The sequence below is a fragment of the Scyliorhinus torazame genome, chromosome 6 (assembly GCF_047496885.1).
Source record: "Scyliorhinus torazame isolate Kashiwa2021f chromosome 6, sScyTor2.1, whole genome shotgun sequence".
NCBI classification, from domain to species: domain Eukaryota; kingdom Metazoa; phylum Chordata; class Chondrichthyes; order Carcharhiniformes; family Scyliorhinidae; genus Scyliorhinus; species Scyliorhinus torazame.
The window spans coordinates 49474591-49493662 of NC_092712.1; the positions used below are offsets into that span (position 1 = coordinate 49474591).

General features: G+C 45.8%; 1 protein-coding gene and 1 long non-coding RNA gene across 3 annotated transcripts in view; one reads left to right on the forward strand and one right to left on the reverse strand.

The window, feature by feature from the left end:
- The window catches only part of dpp6a (dipeptidyl-peptidase 6a), a 1922242-nt gene that overhangs the window by 516659 nt on the left and 1386511 nt on the right, over positions 1-19072 (forward strand). The window lies entirely within an intron of this gene.
- LOC140425702 (uncharacterized) lies at positions 4145-18657 on the reverse strand. The gene is made up of 3 exons (XR_011947932.1): positions 18466-18657; positions 16201-16245; positions 4145-4659 (listed from the first exon to the last, which is right to left on the reverse strand). It is a non-coding gene; the product is annotated as an uncharacterized lncRNA (long non-coding RNA).

The following is a 19072-nucleotide window of genomic DNA, read 5'->3' on the forward strand; positions in this document are numbered from 1 at the left end:
TTCCTTATTCCCAAATGACCTCCCACTGCTACCTCATGTGCAACTCGCAACACCTCCTTTCTATACCCTACCGGCAATACTACTTGATGAACTTCTGCCCAATTTTCATCCGCCTGCATGTGTACAGGTCTCCATTTTCTCATCAAGACATCACTTTTACGGTAATAACACTCTGGTATACACTCAGATTCCTCTTCCGTGTATGCTTTCTGATATATCCGTTTTATTTCTACATCTTTCTGTTGTAACTCCGCCAATTTTTCTGAACTAAAAATATCCGCCTCATCCTCCACCTGTTCTTGTTCTTTTTCAACCATCTGATCAAAAATCGTTTCTGATAATTGCACTTCAACTTCATCTTCACTCTTTGATTTCTCTTGTCTTAACCTGTGACTTTGCGACCTTGTTACTACACAATCCGGAAAAATCCCAGGATATTCGTCCTTCAACACTTCAGCTGTCTGATTTTCCACTGGCTATCAACCACAGTAGGCATCACTCCCACCTGCGATCCAGCTATATCATTACCCAAGGTAAACTGTATTCCTGGACAAGATAGTTTATCTATTATTCCTACTACCACTTCACCACTCTTCACTGGACTTTCCAACCTTACCTTATAGAATGGAACGCTACTCCTCTCACCCTGAATGCCACATATCACCACCTTTTCTGGCAACTTCTTCCCAAACTACATAATTCCTCATCTCTTACCATTAAAGATTGACTAGCCCCTGTATTTCTTAAAATTGTGACTTCTTCACCTGCTCCTCCTGATACACATGAGTAAACTTTACCCACAGAAGTAAATTCTTTAAAGACATCTGGCACCTTCTTAACAATTACTTCTTGAACAGGCTGTACAATCGTTTGCACCTTGTTCGTTCCCCTTGGGCTTTCCTTTACCACTCTAACCAATCCCACTGTCTTATCCTGTGTTACCACATCAGCCTTTCCAGTGCTTTTCTTCAACCTCCAACACTGTGACTTTACATGGCCTAGTTTATTACAGTGAAAACATTTGAAACTTTTCATCTCTTTTCCACCCTCCTGGATTTCTTTTTAATCTGAGGTACACTCTCTTTATTGTCTCCCATCAGATCACCTTTACCTTTAGACCTTGAGTATTTCTCATGTCCGCAGTTTCTATCACTCACCCGATGAAACTGATGTTGGAAACCAATCTTTGATTTATGAACTAATTCATAATCATCTGCCATTTCTGCTGCTAATCACAACAGCGCCTATACTTCCTCAGGAAACTAAGGAAATTCGGCATGTCCACATTAACCCTGACCAACTTTTACAGATGCACCATAGAAAGCATACTATCGGACTGCATCACAGCCTGGTATGGCAACTGCTCGGCCCAGGACTGTAAGAAACTTCAAAGAGTCGTGAACACCGCCCAGTCCATCACACGAACCTGCCTCCCATCCATTGACTCCATCTACACCTCCCGCTGCCTGGGGAAAGCGGGCAACATAATCAAAAATCCCTCCCACCCAGCTTACTCACTATTCCAACTTCGTCCATCGGGCAGGAGATACAGAAGTCTGAAAATACGCACGAACAGACTCAAAAACAGTTTCTTCCCCACTGCCACCAGACTCCTAAATGACCCTCTTATGGACTGACCTCATTAACACTACACCCTGTATGCTTCATCCGATGCCAGTGCTTATGTAGTTACATTGTATATGTTGTGTTGCCCTATTATGTATTTTCTTTTATTCCCTTTTCTTCTCATGTACTTAATGATCTGTTGAGCTGCTCACAAAAAAATACTTTTCACTGTACCTCGGTACACGTGACAATAAACAAATCCAATCCAATCCAATCCAATCTCCCAGTTTTAACCCTCTGTTCTTCCACATGAGTTCTCACTACATCAGGAATTGAATTTTTAAACTCCTCCAAAAGTATAATTTCTCTGAGAGCTTCATACGTTTGATCTATTTTCAAAGCCCTTATCCACCTATCAAAATTACTCTGTTTGAGCCTTTCAAACTCCATGTATGTTTGACCAAATACTTTCTTAAATTTCTTAACTTTTGTCTGTAAGCTTCAGGCACTACTCATATGCACTTAAGATGGATTTCTTCACCTCCTCATACGTTCCAGATACCTCCTCCGGGAGTGATGCAAACACTTCACTAGCTCTACCTACCAGCTTTGTTTGAATCAGTGACACCCACATGTCCTGTGGCCATTTCATTTGTTTAGCTACCTTCTCAAATGAAATGAAAAAGGCATCCACTTCCTTCTTGTCAAACCTTGGCAATGCTTGGACATATTTAAATAGATTCCCACCAAGCCTTCGGCGATGACGCTCTTTCTCACTATCCTCATCACTATCCTCCAACTGTACGTTTCCCTTTACGTCTGCCAATTTTAACTGACCTTCATGTTTCATGGCCATTTTCTGAAGTTCAAGCTCCCTCTCTTTATCTTTTTCCCTGATCTGTATCTCCATTTCTTTTTCTTTTTGTTCTGTTAGGGTATTTCTTTCTTTTCTCCTTTCTTCTCTCTCCTTTTCTTTTTCCTCTCTCTCTCTTTCTCTCTCTTTTTCCTCTCTCTCACTCTCGTATTCCAGCCACTTTAATTCTTTCTCATGTTCCATTTGTTTAATATGCAACTGATTTTTTGCCATTTCCAATGAGTCAAACTCTATCTCAGGCAACTTTAAAAGCTTAAGGGCAGCACGGTGGCGCAGTGGGTTAGCTCTGCTGTCTCACGGCGCCGAGGTCCCAGGTTCGATCCCGGCTCTGGGTCACTGTCCGTGTGGAGTTTGCACATTCTCCCCGTGTCTGCGTGGGTTTCGCCCCCACAATCCAAAGATGTGCAGGGTAGGTGGATTGAACATGCTAAATTGCCCCCTAATTGTAAAAAAATGAATTGGGTACTCCAAATGTATTTTTAAAAAAAATTTAAAAGCTTAACCACCGCCAAAATTACCTCACCTTTTCGCATTTTGTCAGGTAATGTTAACTGCAATGTTTGTGCCAGACCCAACAGTCTGTTTTTACTCTCTGAAAGTAAGGTATCACGTGTTATCGTGTCCACCCCCAAAAACTTCTGAGCCTCTGAAGGAGCCATTGTTCACAACACTCTCCCCAATTAAACTAAAATACCACACCAGAAAAGCAACAATCCTTCACTGTCTTTAAGTTCACAAAAGCCAATCCAATAGATAGACTTTTATACCCCTCGAGCCCCCAATTGTTATGGGCAAGGCGTTTTCCGAGCATACGACTTGTTCTCCAGGTGTGATATTACAATTATGGACACATGGGTTTTTAAACTCAAAACAATGTTTATTCTTTGAACTCAACTTAACCTTTTAAATAAACATTGGATCTCTTAACACCCCTTACTTCAAGGATAACCCCGTCAATATTACAACACTAAATAATCCTTCAGTTATTCCTTTCAACATCCCAGACTTAACACCTTTAAACAGAAACACATCAAGTTAAAGGCTTTACTTAAATCACCCAAATGATCCAGAGATAGTCTTTATGGCAGAGATCCCAGCAAATCCAGCTCACTGCAAAACACTGACACACACCAAGCTCTTTTCCTCAAAACTGAAACTACAAAATGGCTGAACTGAGCTCAGCTCCACCCACTCTCTGACATCACTGTTTTATTAAAGGTACATTGCTTACACATCCATTTCTTAAAGGTACGCTCACATGACACAATGTATTGTCATGATCTGAAAGGGTAGCGGAAGCAGCTTCAACATTATCGTACAAACGGGAAGTGGAAATTCACTCTCCATTGTAGCGAGAGATCGGGACGCCATTCTTCCAGAGTCACAAACCATCGATGCTTGTCACCAGCTTCCCCAGTTTCCAACAGCCTCCCCAGACTAATTGTGACTTCAAATGTGTGGCCAACATGCACTTTGTCAGCGTCCAACATTTCTCAGTGCTCCTTACCAACTGGAGACTCAGCCCCTGTTGCCCACGTCTCCGCAACACCCCGATAACCCCAGCTGCCATGTATACATCATGTTGCCTTACCCACTTCGGCAACACCCAAGACAATCCCATAATGGACCAACATAGAATCCATACAGTGTAGAAGAAGGCCATTTGGCACATCAAGTTGGCACCGTCCCTCTGAAAGAGCACCCCACCTAGGCTCACTACCCCACTGCATCCACACAATCCTACGTAACGTTTGGACACTAAGGGGTAATTTAGCGTGGCCAATCCACCAAACCTGCACATCTTTGGACTGTGGGAGGAAACCAGAGCACCCGGAAGAAACCCACGCAGACACAGGGAGAAAGTGCAGATTCCACACAGGCAGTTGCCCAAGGCCGGGATCGAACCCTGAACCCTAACGCTATGAGGCAGCAGAGCTAACCACTCCAGATTGGTTACACACTCACTCTTGCATATCTTAAGAGATCATTTAGCCTTTGTTGACACTGTGACTGTGTTCATTGAATGACGCCATGGCTCATAACCACTGCAACTTCCATCCAGACTGCTTTTGTGTGGCTGGAGGTCTTCTCATCAGCAGGCATGAGGACCTCCTGCCTATCGCTTACAGACTTGAGGAGGACTCGCAGGGTATCATTATCAAACCCCTGGTGCTGCCCTTAGTCTTGGGCTCTGCTCTTGGCTCCATTCCCTCGGCCATCTGTGGAAAGACAAAGAGAGTTAATGGCTGATCCTGAAGTTAAACACTCGCTACTCATCAGAGGAATGGGTCAGCTGTATTCAAATGTTATTTATTCTCTGGAAAGATCCTGACTGTTTCAAAACCAGTGCAATAATCATTTAAAACCAAGTTCTTACCTCCTTCTGGATTTCAAATTCTTCTTCAGAGACAGTTTCAAAAGTACAAGTTACGGTGCAGCTGTCAGGTCCCATGAAGGGATGTGTTTATATAGGCGACTGTGACCGACCTCTGTCCCACTGTCCAAATGCTGATCGGGTGGGCTGCACATCTTTCCTGCATGTAGTTGGCAGGCTTCCCACCCAATTGACTGCTACACACATACCAGAAGGATGTGGAGGCTTTAGAGAGGGTGCAGAAGAGATTTACCAGGATGTTGCCTGGTATGGAGGGCATTAGCTATGAGGAGAGGTTGAATAAACTCGGTTTGTTCCCACTGGAACAACAGAGGTTGAGGGGCGACCTGATAGAGGTCTACAAAACTATGAGGGGCATAGACAGGGTGGATAGTCAGAGACGTTTTCCCAGGGTAGAGGGGTCAATTACTAGGGGGCATAGGTTTAAGGTGCGAGGGGCAAGGTTTAGAGGAGATGTACGAGGCACGTTTTTTACACAGAGGGTAGTGGGTGCCCGGAACTTGCTGCCGAAGGAGGTGGTGGAAGCAGGGACGATAGTGACGTTTAAGGGGCATCTTGACAAATACATGAATAGGATGGGAATAGAGAGATACGGACCCCGGAAGTATAGAAGATTTTAGTTTAGACGGGCAGCATGGTCGGCACGGGCTTGGAAGGCCGAAGGGCCTATTCCTGTGCTGTACTTTTCTTTGTTCTTTGTTCTTTGTTCACATTATCTGGTGTCTTTCAAAGGCACAGCAACAGGAGTCTGTGATCTCTGCACTTCTGGGTCAGACTCCCACCCACAGAAGGCGGTGGTGATGGGACAGGTGCAGGAACAAAAGATGAGTCCAGAGCAGTTCCTATTCATTTTGGCTGGTCAGTCACTAACAGTCCATGGGAGACTGATTAAACCTTCGTTGCTGAGATGCTATTTTAGACCCGACGAGATCCCATAAAAAACTGGTTATGTCTCCCTTCTGACGGGTCAGTCATCACTAGTTCTCCATTTTCTGTGCTACTTACACCTTGAGAGAAAAGGTGCAAAATTAGGGAGGCAATGACCGACACAACAAGAAATAATCTAAGCATCTCCTCTTAACATTCAATGGGATTACCATCACTGAATCCCCCACCAATCAAAATCCAAGATTGCCGCTGATCAGAAACCAAACTGATTGGGCAGCACGGTAGCACAGTGGTTAGCACTGCTGCCTCACGGCACCGAGTATCCCGGTTCGATCCTGGCCCCGGGTCACTTTCCGTGTTGACTTTGCACAGTCTCCCCATGTCTGCATGGGTCTCACCCCCACAACCCAAAAAGGTGATCAGGGTAGGTGAATTGGCCACGCTAAATTTCACCTTAATTTGAAAAAAAAGAAATGGGTACTCTAAATTTATTTAAAAAAACGAACTGGACCAGCCATATAAAACTAAGGCTGCAAGGGCTGGGAGTTCTGCAGAGGGTAAGTCATATCCTGATGCATAAAACCTGTCCACCCTCTGCAAGGTATAAGTCAGGAGAATGATGGAATACACTCCAGTTACCTGGATGAGTGCAGCTGCAACATCACTCAAGAAGCTCAATACCATCCAGGACAAAGGGTTGTCACCTCATCCACTACCTTAAATATTCACGCATTCTGCCACTGATGCTCATTGGAGTGTGAGCACTATTTGCAAGATTCAGTGTAGCAACTCACCAAGGCTGCTTCAACAGCAGGTTTCAAAGCTGTGAACTCTACCACCCAGAATTACCAGGGCAGCAGACACATGGGAACACAACCACATGTACGTTCCCCTCCAAGTCTCACACTATCATGACTTAGAACTATATCACCATTCCTTTACCGTCGCTGGTTCAAAATCCTGGAATGCCTTCCTATCAGTACTGTCGCGCTTCCTTTACCAAATGGATCCTGAGCAACTCACCACCATCTTCTCAAGGGAAATTAGGGATGTCTGAGTGGAGTTTGCGCAGTCTTCCCGTGTCTTTGTGGGTTTTCTCCGGGTGCTCCGGTTTCCTCCCATAGTCCAAAGATGTGAAGGTTAGGTGGATTGGCCATACTAAATTGCTTCTGGGTGGGGTTATGGGATAGAGTGGGGGATCAAGCCTAGGTGGGGTGCTCTTTCGGTGCAGACTCGATAGGCTGAATAGACTCCTACTGCACTGTAGAGATTCTATGATAAATACCGCCCTAGCCAGCAATGCCCATAACCCATCAACAAACATTTTTTTTTTAAATGGCAATATTCATTTTCCTAACAGATTAAGTACATTTCAGTTCTGAGAGCCCTTGTCACCTGAGTGGCATTCTTGGTGCTGATTTTGAACCACGATCCTCAAGGTAAAAGACCACTGTCTAGCCCACTGCACGATACAGGCGTCCAAGATGCACACTATGCGCTGTACACAACTGTGCAAAATGTATCATTCAGTATGTATTAACACACGTCTGATACCTGCTGAAGGAACTGTTTTTTGTGAGTGAATAATTTCAACTTTAATGCTAGGACTGTGTAGAAGCAGCTATGCTTGGGCAACAAAACCCAGCAACAGCACTGGAGCTTTTCTTTACACATCTCAAATTCACAATGAATGTAGTTGGTAAGTATCGTGCAATTGTGTAAAATACAATTGCATTCTTCAGTAAATATTGCCTCTCATGTTGTTGGTGAGGGAGGATGGAAATTCTGCAGGCAGAAGTAACTGGCCCCTATCCGCTCAGGACTCCACCAAGGTCTTGGCGAGTTAAGGGAGATCCCTCAATTTCTACACTCCAAGCCTGGACAATAACGAGAGCCAGGCGACTACAATTCTGTGAGTGAATACTTGTGGGGCCCAGCTTTCAGGCCCTTCCTGCCAATGGGATCTTGTGGCCCCGCAAATAGCAATGCCCCCCCCCCCCCCGCTCTGCCCCATGGCGGTATTTCCGGACGCACAGCTGGCAAACAAGGCAAAATAGATCCCGCTGCCGCCAATCAAAGGTGAGCCTCCTCTGCCACCTGAACACATATCACAGGAGGAGTGAAAATTCCCACCCAAGGTCTCACCTTTGCCAGCTCCTCCCAAGAGTCAGAGAAGAAGCAGGAAACTCTGGTATCAAAGACTTTTAGAAAACGATAGAGTCCAGTATAAAGGATGTAATAGCAGAGCATTGAGAAATAAATAATATAATTGAGCAGAGGCAGCATGGCTTCATGAAGGGGAAATCGCGCCTGACATGTTTATTAAAATTCTTTGAGGTGGTAACGAGCAGGATAGATAAAGGGGAACAGTCGATGTAATATACTTGGATTTCCAAAAAGATAAGGTACTGCATAAAAGGCTACTTAAGATATGAGCCCATGGTGCTGGGGTAGTATATTAGCATGGATAAAGGATTGGCTAGCTGACAGAAGACAGAGGGCGGGATTCTCCACTCCCGCGCCGAAGTGGCCGCGCCGTCGTGAACGCCGTTGAGGTTCACGGCAGCGCGAAACGGCCCCGATCCCGACCGATTCAGGCCCTGACAATGGGCTAGGATCGGGGCCGCGTCATCTACACGCGCCAGGCCTTGTCGCCCGCATAAAGGCGGCGCTGCATAGATGACGCGGCTGGCGCCACATAACTGGCGTCATCCGCGCATGCGCGGGTAGGCCGGCACTAACCCGCGCATGCGTGGTTGCCGTCCTCTCTAAGTCCGCCCCGCAAGAAGATGGCGGATGGATCTTGCAGGGCCGCAGAAGGAAGGAGGTCCCCACATTTGAGGTACCCCCTGGTGCAGGATCCCCCCTCGCACCCCCCCCCCCTGCAGGCCACCCCCCAGCGTTCGCGCGCTGTTCCTGACGGCAGCGACCAGGTGTGGACGGCGCTGGGGGGAACCCGCCGTTTTGGCCTGGCCGCTCGGCCCATCCGGGCCTGAGAATAGCGGGGGTGCCGGAGAATCACCATTTTGGGTGTCTCCGGCGATTGTCCAGCCTGCGGCCCGCGGAACTCGACCGGGCCGTTCCCGCCGCTTGGGAGAATCGCGGGAGGGCGTCGGACCGGCGTCCCGGGAAATTTTGCCGGCCCAGGCGATTCTCCCAACCGGCGTGGGAGTGGAGAATCTCGCCCCGAGAGTTGGAAAAAGAAGGACATTTCTGGGATGGCATTCTGTAACTAGCAGAGTGCCACAAGGATCAGGGCCGCAATTGTTTCGAAGGGGCTGAATTCTCCGGTTCCCCAGCCGCGTGTTTCATGGCGGCGCGCCTATCGCTGGCAGCAGGATTCTGTCTTCCCGCCACTTGTCAATGCAATTTCCCACTGAAGCAACCCCACGCCGCCACGAAACCCACTGGCGGGGGTGCACTGGCAGTGGGAAAAGTGAATCCCGACACCCGGACTATTCCGGTCAATATATATTGGTAACTTGGATGAGGGAAGTGAATGCACTATTTCCAAGTTTGCAGGTTACACAAAAATAGAGGAGAAGGCAAGTGGCGAGGACGACACAAGGAGTCTGTAGAGGGATAGAGACAGGTTAAGTGAGTAGGCTTGGCAGATGGAATATAATGTAGACAAATGTGAAGTTATGCACTTTAGTAGGAAGAATAAATTAGCTGAATATAATTTCAATGGAGAAATCTGCAGAAAGCTGCTGCACAGTGGGGACTTGGTGATCCTTGTGCAGAAATCACAAAAAGTTGGCTTGCAGGTTCAGCATGATTTAGGGAAGGCAATTTGTTACCTATCTGGGGTGCATAGAACATAAAACATACAGTGCAGAAGGAGGCCATTCGGCCCATCGAGTCTGCACCGACCCACTTAAGCCCTCACTTCCACCCTATCCCCATAACCCCTCCTAAACATTTTTGGACACTAAGGGCAATTTATCTTGGCTAATCCACCTAACCTGGACTGTGGGAGGAAACCAGAGCACCCGGAGGAAACCCACGCAGATAACGTGCAGACTCCGCACATACAGTGACCCAGCAGGGAATTGAACCTGGGACCTTGGCGCAGTGAAGCCACAGTGTATCCACTTGTGCTATCGTGCTGTCCATACATTTGTGCTGATTCTGCATCACGTGATCTGTAGTAACGCCGGCAGAGTGTTTGCGCAGGCTTTGAGCAGATCACCACCTTCATTGTACAAGCAACGCCCTTAATAGACCTCTCATCGTGATTTACAAGAACCAAGAGTGTGGGCACTGCCATACCTTTTCTCTTTGCAGCAACAAAAAACATAACAGGAGAGAAAACTGGAATCTGGAAAAGTGAACCTGTGGGAGTCTTTACTGAAGAAGGCTGCATCGTTAAGTGTGTTCATGGCTGAGATAGACAGATTATCATTTAGGAAGGGAATCGTGGGTTGCGAGGAAAAGGCAGACAAATAGAGTTGGGAATTTCAGATCAGTCACAAACTCATTGAATGGTGGAGCAGATACGATGGGCCGAATGGCCTACTTTTGCAGCTACATCCTACGGTCTTATTGTGCCTGGCCTCATCTCTCCCTATGCCAACAGCCCATTCTAGAACCTTCGACGCAAGATTAAGGATCCAATATGCCTGAGTCCCAATCAAACTTATTGCTCTTCTGACGTGAATTTGTCACACCTTTGGTGGAGGTGACTTTGTAGATGAGGCAACTCATGAAAACACAAACAATTATGTGGAAAAAAGTGTTAATTGATTTTAAATCATTTTGCAGTGGTTCAATGTGCCGTACGGATACTATCTGATTCATCCATCATCGGTTTGTACTCTCTTTCTTCCTTATCAATGTTACATGCAACACTATCAACTAATACCATGTAAATAGACTCAGTAGCCTGATATGCTGTCTTTCTACTCATGATAAATGACTGAAGAATAGTAAGACCAAGTGCTGAGTACTGCTACTGCATGAATTCAAAAGTCAACTTTAGATTTATTTTGATTGCATGAAAACAATTCAGTCGTGACCTTGGTTACTAGTAACTAATTAATGATGGATTACATTCACGTGTATTGAGCTATTCCATCACATAGTCAGTTTAAGGTTCATTCTATTTTCTGGGATCTCTAATTCTCGCTATCCTTTTTAAAACCATTTAAAGTACCCAATTATGTTTTTCCAATTAAGGGGCAATTTAGTGTGGCCAATTCACCTAACCTGCACATCTTTGGGTTGTGGGGGTGAGACCCACACAGACACGGGGAGAATGTGCAAACTCCACATGGACATTGTCCCGGGCGGGGTGGGAGTGGGGTTGGGGGGGCCATGATCGAACCCCGGTCCTCGGCGCTGTGACAGCAGTGCTAACCACTGTGCCACCCCAAATTCTCGCTGTCCTAAGGAAAGGCGCCTCGGTGATATAGTGGTTAGCACTGCTGCCTCACAGCACCAGGGGCCCGGGTTCAATTCTGGCCTTGGGTGACTGTCTGTATGGAGTTTGTACTTTCTCCCCGTGTCTGGGTGGGTTCCCTCCGGGTGCTTCGGTTTCCTCCCACAGTCCAAAGATGTGCAGGTTAGGTGGATTGGCCATTCTAAAATTGCCGCTTAGTGTCCAGAGGTGCATTGGCTCGGTTAAGGGGTCATTGGGATAGGGCGGGGAAGTGGGCTTGGGTGGAGTTCTCTTTCAGAACATAGGTGCAGACTTGATGGGCCGAATGACCTCCTTCTGCGCTGTAGGGATTCTATGAAAGAAAATATGGAAACCCATATTTCATGTTAACAAATGATAAATGTTCCGTCTTTATTGTTGGAAGCAATATTTCTAGATTTAGGATTCTTATCTGTAAAGATAAAAATGGGCAAGAAACTTAGACCATGATGAAGACTTATTGAGCATCCATTCTGTTATTTGAAAGAAAATATGCTTGGCTGGAGAAATAATCGCACTGCAATGTCAGGTACCGACTTCATCACTGGGTCCTGGTACAGTGTGTCAAGTGTGGCACTAGAGCGATCAAAGACATTCATAGAATGAAGTAGATACGTCACATCCAGGAGATAGTTTAATGTTGTGGAATTGCAAAGTTTCCTCATGCTGCACAAATCCACCTGACACTGTGTATTAATCAAATCTCAGTTAATCGATGACCATAAAGCCATGGAAGAACAAGAATAAGAGCAACAGATGGGCTTGCGGCAAGGCAAGGATTCAGTCCTGCTTTAGTACCAAATAGGTGTCACACTAATTTGTTGCCTATGCTGCAGCTATCTCTGTGTCTATCATTGTAAACTTCCTTTTTTAAAAAAATTAAAATTTTGGAAAAAGCAAATATGCAATTCCTCGAGTGTCTGAGGTTCTATCACATGACTCATATGACCAGGAGAGGTCCTACCTTAAATGCCAAGCCTATGATGAATTAGCTGATCTCAAGGGGATTGATAAGGCTGCCACAAAGCTAGGAAACAGAGGATGTGGGCCAGCTTCTGTAGAACCATAAAATTCCTACAGCGCAGAAGGAGGCCATTCAGCCTCTCGCGTCTACGCCGACCCTCTGAAAGAGCACCCTACCTAGGCCCAGTCCCCCGCCCTATCCCCATAACCCCACCTAACCTACACATCTTTGGACAGTCAGGGGCAATGGTCAGTGCACCTAACCTGCATATTTTTGGACTGTGGATGGAAACCAGAGCAGCCGGTGGGAACCCACGCAGACACGCGGAGAATGTGTGAACTTTACACAGATAGTCACCTGAGGCCGGAATTGAACCCGGATACCTGGCACTGTGAGGCAGCAGTGCTAACCACTGTGCCACCGTGCCGCTCGCTTCTTATTGTTGACTAGCGAGCTGTGTGAGAAGTTGCATGTGGGCATTAATTAACGACAGGATGGAGCCTGACAGAGAGGCTTTCCCTCCGTTCCCCCACCTCCACCCAAAATCAACCCAAGACAAACAAAGCACATTGGCAAGGTAGGGGACAGAGGATGGAATTTGTGAAACTGTGCATCGGCACAAATCAACACCCCAATTGGAGTGGTAATAAAAACACATGGCAGATCGCACTAAGCAAGTGGACCTTGTCATTGTCTCACAGAACAAATCCATCGTGAGCATCACTGTGCTTGATCCACCGCCACATTGCATTTATAGAAAACATTTAAGGTAACAAAATGCCTGAGACTCTTCGCAATGAAAAAAACTATGTGGATGACTCAAGATACGAGGGTGAAAGCAATATGGAGCAATGTTGAAAGCTTTCTGAGAACTGTGGCGGAGAGACATGTGATGGTTTGGAGCATCATGTCGGAAAAAGGAGTGGGGAGCCAGGGGGCAATACTTCAGAGTTTACGGCACCCTCTTCTGAAGCATGCTGTGTCTTTTTTTCAATCTGGATCACTCTAATCTCAGGGGTTACTTACTCCAGAGATTTAGCAATGGCTTGTTTGAATACGTTTGTGTGCCATGGCTGATAATGCCTGGTTACAATTGCACTGTGTCAGTATTAATCTAAAGTTTTGTTGTCCTTTTAATGGAGGCAGCAACTCATTTTAACTTTACAGGCAAATTGTGCACACATCTGTCTGTGTTTCTTTCTGAAATTAAAATTGCACTGAAATGCAAGTTCAGAAATTGGCTAGCTGGAAGATTGGATCAGAAATTGGCTAGCTGGAAGATTGGATCAGAAATTGGCTAGCTGGAAGAAGACAAAGGGTGGTGGTTGATGGGAAATGTTCAGACTGGAGTCCAGTTACTAGTGGTGTGCCACAAGGATCTGTTTCGGGGCCACTGCTGTTTGTCATTTTTATAAATGACCTGGAGGAGGGCGTAGAAGGATGGGTGAGTAAATTTGCAGATGACACTAAAGTCGGTGGCGTTGTGGACAGTGCGGAAGGATGTTACAAGTAACAGAGGGACATAGATAAGCTGCAGCGCTGGACTGAGAGGTGGCAAATGGAGTTTAATGCAGAAAAGTGTGAGGTGATTCATTTTGGAAGGAATAACAGGAAGACAAGAGTACTGGGCTAATGGTAAGATTCTTGGCAGTGTGGATGAGCAGAGAGATCTCGGTGTCCATGTACATAGATCCCTGAACGTTGCCACCCAGGTTGAGAGGGTTGTTAAGAAGGCGTACGGTGTTAGTTTTTATTGGTAGAGGGATTGAGTTTCGGAGCCATGAGGCCATGTTACAGCTGTACAAAACTCTGGTGCGGCCGCATTTGGAGTATTGCGTGCAAATCTGGTCGCCGCATTATAGGAAGGATGTGGAAGCATTGGAAAGGGTGCAGAGGAGATTTACCAGAATGCTGCCTGGTATGGAGGGAAGATCTTATGAGGAAAGGCTGAGGGACTCGAGGCTGTTTTCATTAGAGAGAAGAAGGTTAAGAGGTGACTTAATTGAGGCATACAAGATGAGCAGAGGATTGGATAGGGTGGACAGTGAGAGCCTTTTTCCTCGGATGGTGATGTCTAGCACGAGGGGACATAGCTTTAAATTGAGGGGAGATAGATATAAGACAGATGTCAGAGGTAGGTTCTTTACTCAGAGAGTTGTAAGGGCGTGGAATGCCCTGCCTGCAACATTAGTGGACTCGCCAACAATTCAAATGGTCATTGGATAGACATATGGACGATAAGGGAATAGTGTAGATGGGCTTTAGAGTGGTTTCACAGATCGGCACAACATCGAGGGCCGAAGGGCCTGTACTGCGCTGTAATGTTCTATGTTCTATGTTCTAACTCCTGTACCTGTTACACTTTTACACAAATAGTTTATTCAGGTTTTCAATTCAACTAAAATAGAAAATAATGAACCTGAAGTGACAAATTCAATAGCATCATATAGAAGCTCCTGTCTTTAGAAATGCAGCAACTTTGCCATAGCGACAGCATCCATTTAGTCCCCAATGACTATTTTGGGACACTTGCCTATGTTTACATGGGGCCACAGAACAATAGATGCCTGGCAGGCTGAAGCACTTTGATACATTAAACACAAACCAACCCCTTCTCATGAAAGCTCTCAATTGCATTGTGCTTTATCAAAGCATTCCATCTTGGTTTTGAATTACTGTTTCTTGCAGATTTTCATAACACATAATTAGTTTTATGTCAGCAGTAGCTTCAAAATTGGCAGTGAGTGGTAACATAAAATGCTTGGTTATTCAATTTGAAATGCAAATAAAAGGAGTAAAAGGAAGAGGCTTCATTTAACATTTGTTGCAATGTTTATGGAGTTCTCTAATGCAGAAGTTTTCCAAGGACATTTTGCCCCTGGATGAGCAGCGAGATAAAGTAAAAAACCTGTTGTCGACGGGCATTATCAAATCCATTCACTGTCGTCGACCATCTGTTTCTCGCTGGAGATTTGTTAAGAATCAGCTCTATAAAAACTTTTTGTCGAGATGCAGTTGGGGGGAGTGAAATTATTACAGGTACATGAGATCATGCAATATAGGGTACAGAAGAAAGTCATTCATCTTTGCATATCTGTACCAGCGCTACAGACTGTTGAATAGGAGATGTGTACTTCAATCCAATTTCCATGTCATTTCCCGATCTCCTCTTTTTATTCATTTTACTATCCCTTCCTCATTTAAATGTTAAAATAGTGTCTGCTTCAATGCCTACTGTAGTTAAGAATTTCCCGCTCTAATAACCTTCTGTAAAATAAAATGCATTGTCCAGCTCCTCTTTAGTTTTGCAGGTCACTTTATCCCTTTGTTACGAATGGGCAGGAATATTCAATCTTTGCCATCTCGAGGTTGAAGATAGTTTGAAAGCTTCAGGTGGTTCTCCCTTAACCTTGTCTGCTCTGATGAAAAGAAATCCCAATTTTTTGATCCCTCCTCCACACCATGATTCTCTTTCCTTCAAGTAAACCTTTGCAGTATTCTGTCCATGTCTCCAATAGTCTTCCAACATGTGCCTGGCTTGGCTGGGTGGGGACACTCTTGTCTCTCAGCCTGCAAGTGGATCCAAATCCCACTTAGACAGTGGCACCGAATGTAGTCTGATGTGCACCAAATAAATTGGGTTTGTTATTTTGGTGGCTGTCCATCTTTCATAAATAAATGGCAGTGTGTATCTCTTATAATGTAAAGTATTTGTGACTTCCATGAAGGGTCCATATTGACATTCAGCGGCATTATCATCACTTAATCCCCCACTATCAACAACCTGGGGGTTATCATTGATCAGAAACTGAACTGAACTAGCCACATAAGTACTGTGGCTACAAGAGCAGGTCGGAGGCTGGGAATTACGCAACAGGTAACCCACCTCCTGACTCCCCAAAACCTGCCCACCAAATACAAGGCACAAGTCAGGGGTGTGATGGAATACTCTACATCTTCCAACAACACACGAGAAGCTCACCACGATCCAGGGCAAAGCAGCCCGCTTGATTGGCACCCCTTCCAATCCCTGCACCACCGATGAACAGTGGCAGCCATGAGTACCAACTACAAGATTCAGTGCAGGAACTCACCAAGATTCCTGAGACAGCACCTTCCAAACCCACGACCGCTACCATCTAGAAAGAACAAAGAACAAAGAACAAAGAAATGTACAGCACAGGAACAGGCCCTTCGGCCCTCCAAGCCCGTGCCGACCATACTGCCCGACTAAACTACAATCTTCTACACTTCCTGGGTCCGTATCATAGAATTTTACAGTGCAGAAGGAGGCCATTCGGCCCATCGAGTCTGCACCGGCTCTTGGAAAGAGCACCCTACCCAAGGTCAACACCGCCACCCTATCCCCATAACCCAGTGACCCCACGGGCAATTTTGGACACTAAGGGCAATTTATCATGGCCAATCAACCTAACCCGCACATCTTTGGACTGTGGGAGGAAACCGGAGCACCCGGAGGAAACCCACGCACACACGGGGAGGATGTGCAGACTCCGCACAGACAGTGACCCAAGCCAGAATCGAACCTGGGACCCTGGAGCTGTGAAGCAATTGTGCTATCCACAAGGCTACCGTGCTGCCCCTGTATCCTTCTATTCCCATCCTATTCATATATTTGTCAAGATGCCCCTTGAATGTCCCTATAGTCCCTGCTTCCACTACCTCCTCCGGTAGTGAGTTCCAGGCACCCACTACCCTCTGCGTAAAAAACTTGCCTCGTACATCTACTCTAAACCTTGCCCCTCTCACCTTAAACCTATGCCCCCTAGTAATTGACCCCTCTACCCTGGGGAAAAGCCTCTGACTATCCACTCTGTCTATGCCCCTCATAATTTTGTATACCTCTATCAGGTCGCCCCTCAACCTCCTTCGTTCCAGTGAGAACAAACCGAGTTTATTCAATCGCTCCTCATAGCTTATGCCCTCCATACCAGGCAACATTCTGGTAAATCTCTTCTGCACCCTCTCTAAAGTGTGGCGACCAGAATTGAACACTATACTCCAAGTGTGGCCTAACTAAGGTTCTATACAGCTGCAACATGACTTGCCAATTCTTATACTCAATGCCCCGGCCAATGAAGGCAAGCATGCCGTATGCCTTCTTGACTACCTTCTCCACCTGTGTTGCCCCTTTCAATGACCTGTGGACCTGTACTCCTAGATCTCTTTGACTTTCAATACTCTTGAGGGTTCTACCATTCACTGTATATTCCCTACCTGCATTAGCCCTTCCAAAATGCATTACCTCACATTTGTCCGGATTAAACTCCATCTGCCATCTCTCCGCCCAAGTCTCCAGACAATCTAAATCCTGCTGTATCCTCAGACAGTCCTCATCGCTATCCGCAATTCCACCAACCTTTGTGTCGTCTGCAAACTTACTAATCAGACCAGTTACATTTTCCTCCAAATCATTTATATATACTACAAAGAGCAAAGGTCCATGCACTGATCCCTGTGGAACACCACTGGTCACAGCCCTCCAATTAGAAAAGCATCCCTCCATTGCTACCCTCTGCCTTCTATGGCCTAGCCAGTTCTGTATCCACCTTGCCAGTTCACCCCTGATCCCGTGTGACTTCACCTTTTGTACTAGTCTACCATGAGGGACCTTGTCAAAGGCCTTACTGAAGTCCATATAGACAACATCTACTGCCCTACCTGCATCAATCATCTTAGTGACCTCCTCGAAAAACTCTATCAAGTTAGTGAGACACGACCTCCCCTTCACAAAACCGTGCTGCCTCTCACTAATACGTCCATTTGCTTCCAAATGGGAGTAGATCCTGTCTCGAAGAATTCTCTCCAGTAATTTCCCTACCACTGAAGTAAGGCTCACCGGCCTGTAGTTCCCGGGATTATCCTTGCTACCCTTCTTAAACAGAGGAACAACATTGGCTATTCGCCAGTCCTCCGGGACATCCCCTGAAGACAGTGAGGATCCAAAGATTTCTGTCAAGGCCTCAGCAATTTCCTCTCCAGCCTCCTTCAGTATTCTGGGGTAGATCCCATCAGGCCCTGGGGACTTATCTACCTTAATATTTTTTAAGACACCCAACACCTCGTCTTTTTGGATCACAATGTGACCCTGGTCCAGAGGACCCCACATTGTGAGCAATCCCATTTCCCTTCCCTTAGGCCTGTAAGAGAAACTCTTCTGTCATTCAGTCGCTCTTGTCTGCCACCCTATCACAGATCTTCTTTTGTCCTTGTCCCACCCACCATTTGCTCAAAATCTATTAAATCTCTCAACTTTTCACATTTCTGATGGAAGTTCATCGACCCGAAACATAAAGGTCACGATTTAAGGGGGGAAACAAACAGAGACAGTTGCTCACCTCCTTGTGGAACGTGCCTTTGCAAGGAAGGTCTGGAGAGAGATGCGGTGGTATTTGTCGAGGTTCGTCCCGAGCAGCTCTGTGATACTGGATCCTGTGCTCTCAGGGCTGTTCCCAGGGACACACACCGTAGACATGCATCAACTGCTGCTGGAGGGTCATCAACTCGGTGGGATAAAAAGATACCAAAAACTGTGCCAATATTGGTTTCTTTGGAATGCCTGAAAAAGTTAAAGATTATGTTATTCCTTTGAGTCTCTGATTCCTGCGTTGGTTGCACAGTCACTATTATTTTAAAAGAGTCACAATGCATGGAATTATCATCGGATTAGAGTGAGAGCCTACTGTGTATCCATCGCCTCTGATTCCTGATCCGAGAGCATTAAACAAATTCTAGTCAGTCATTTGGATGCGTTCACAAAATATTTTCTCTTTTAGCAATAAATCATTCAGAGGTCCCGGATAAAATTCTCACTGACATATAATATAAAGAAATAAGAGTGAGTACCTTCCCTTTGTGCATTTCAATTATTTATAACAGCAGCGAGGGTCCATTAGCAACATCATAAAATTCTATATTTGAAAACCATCTAAATTTACCTCCTTA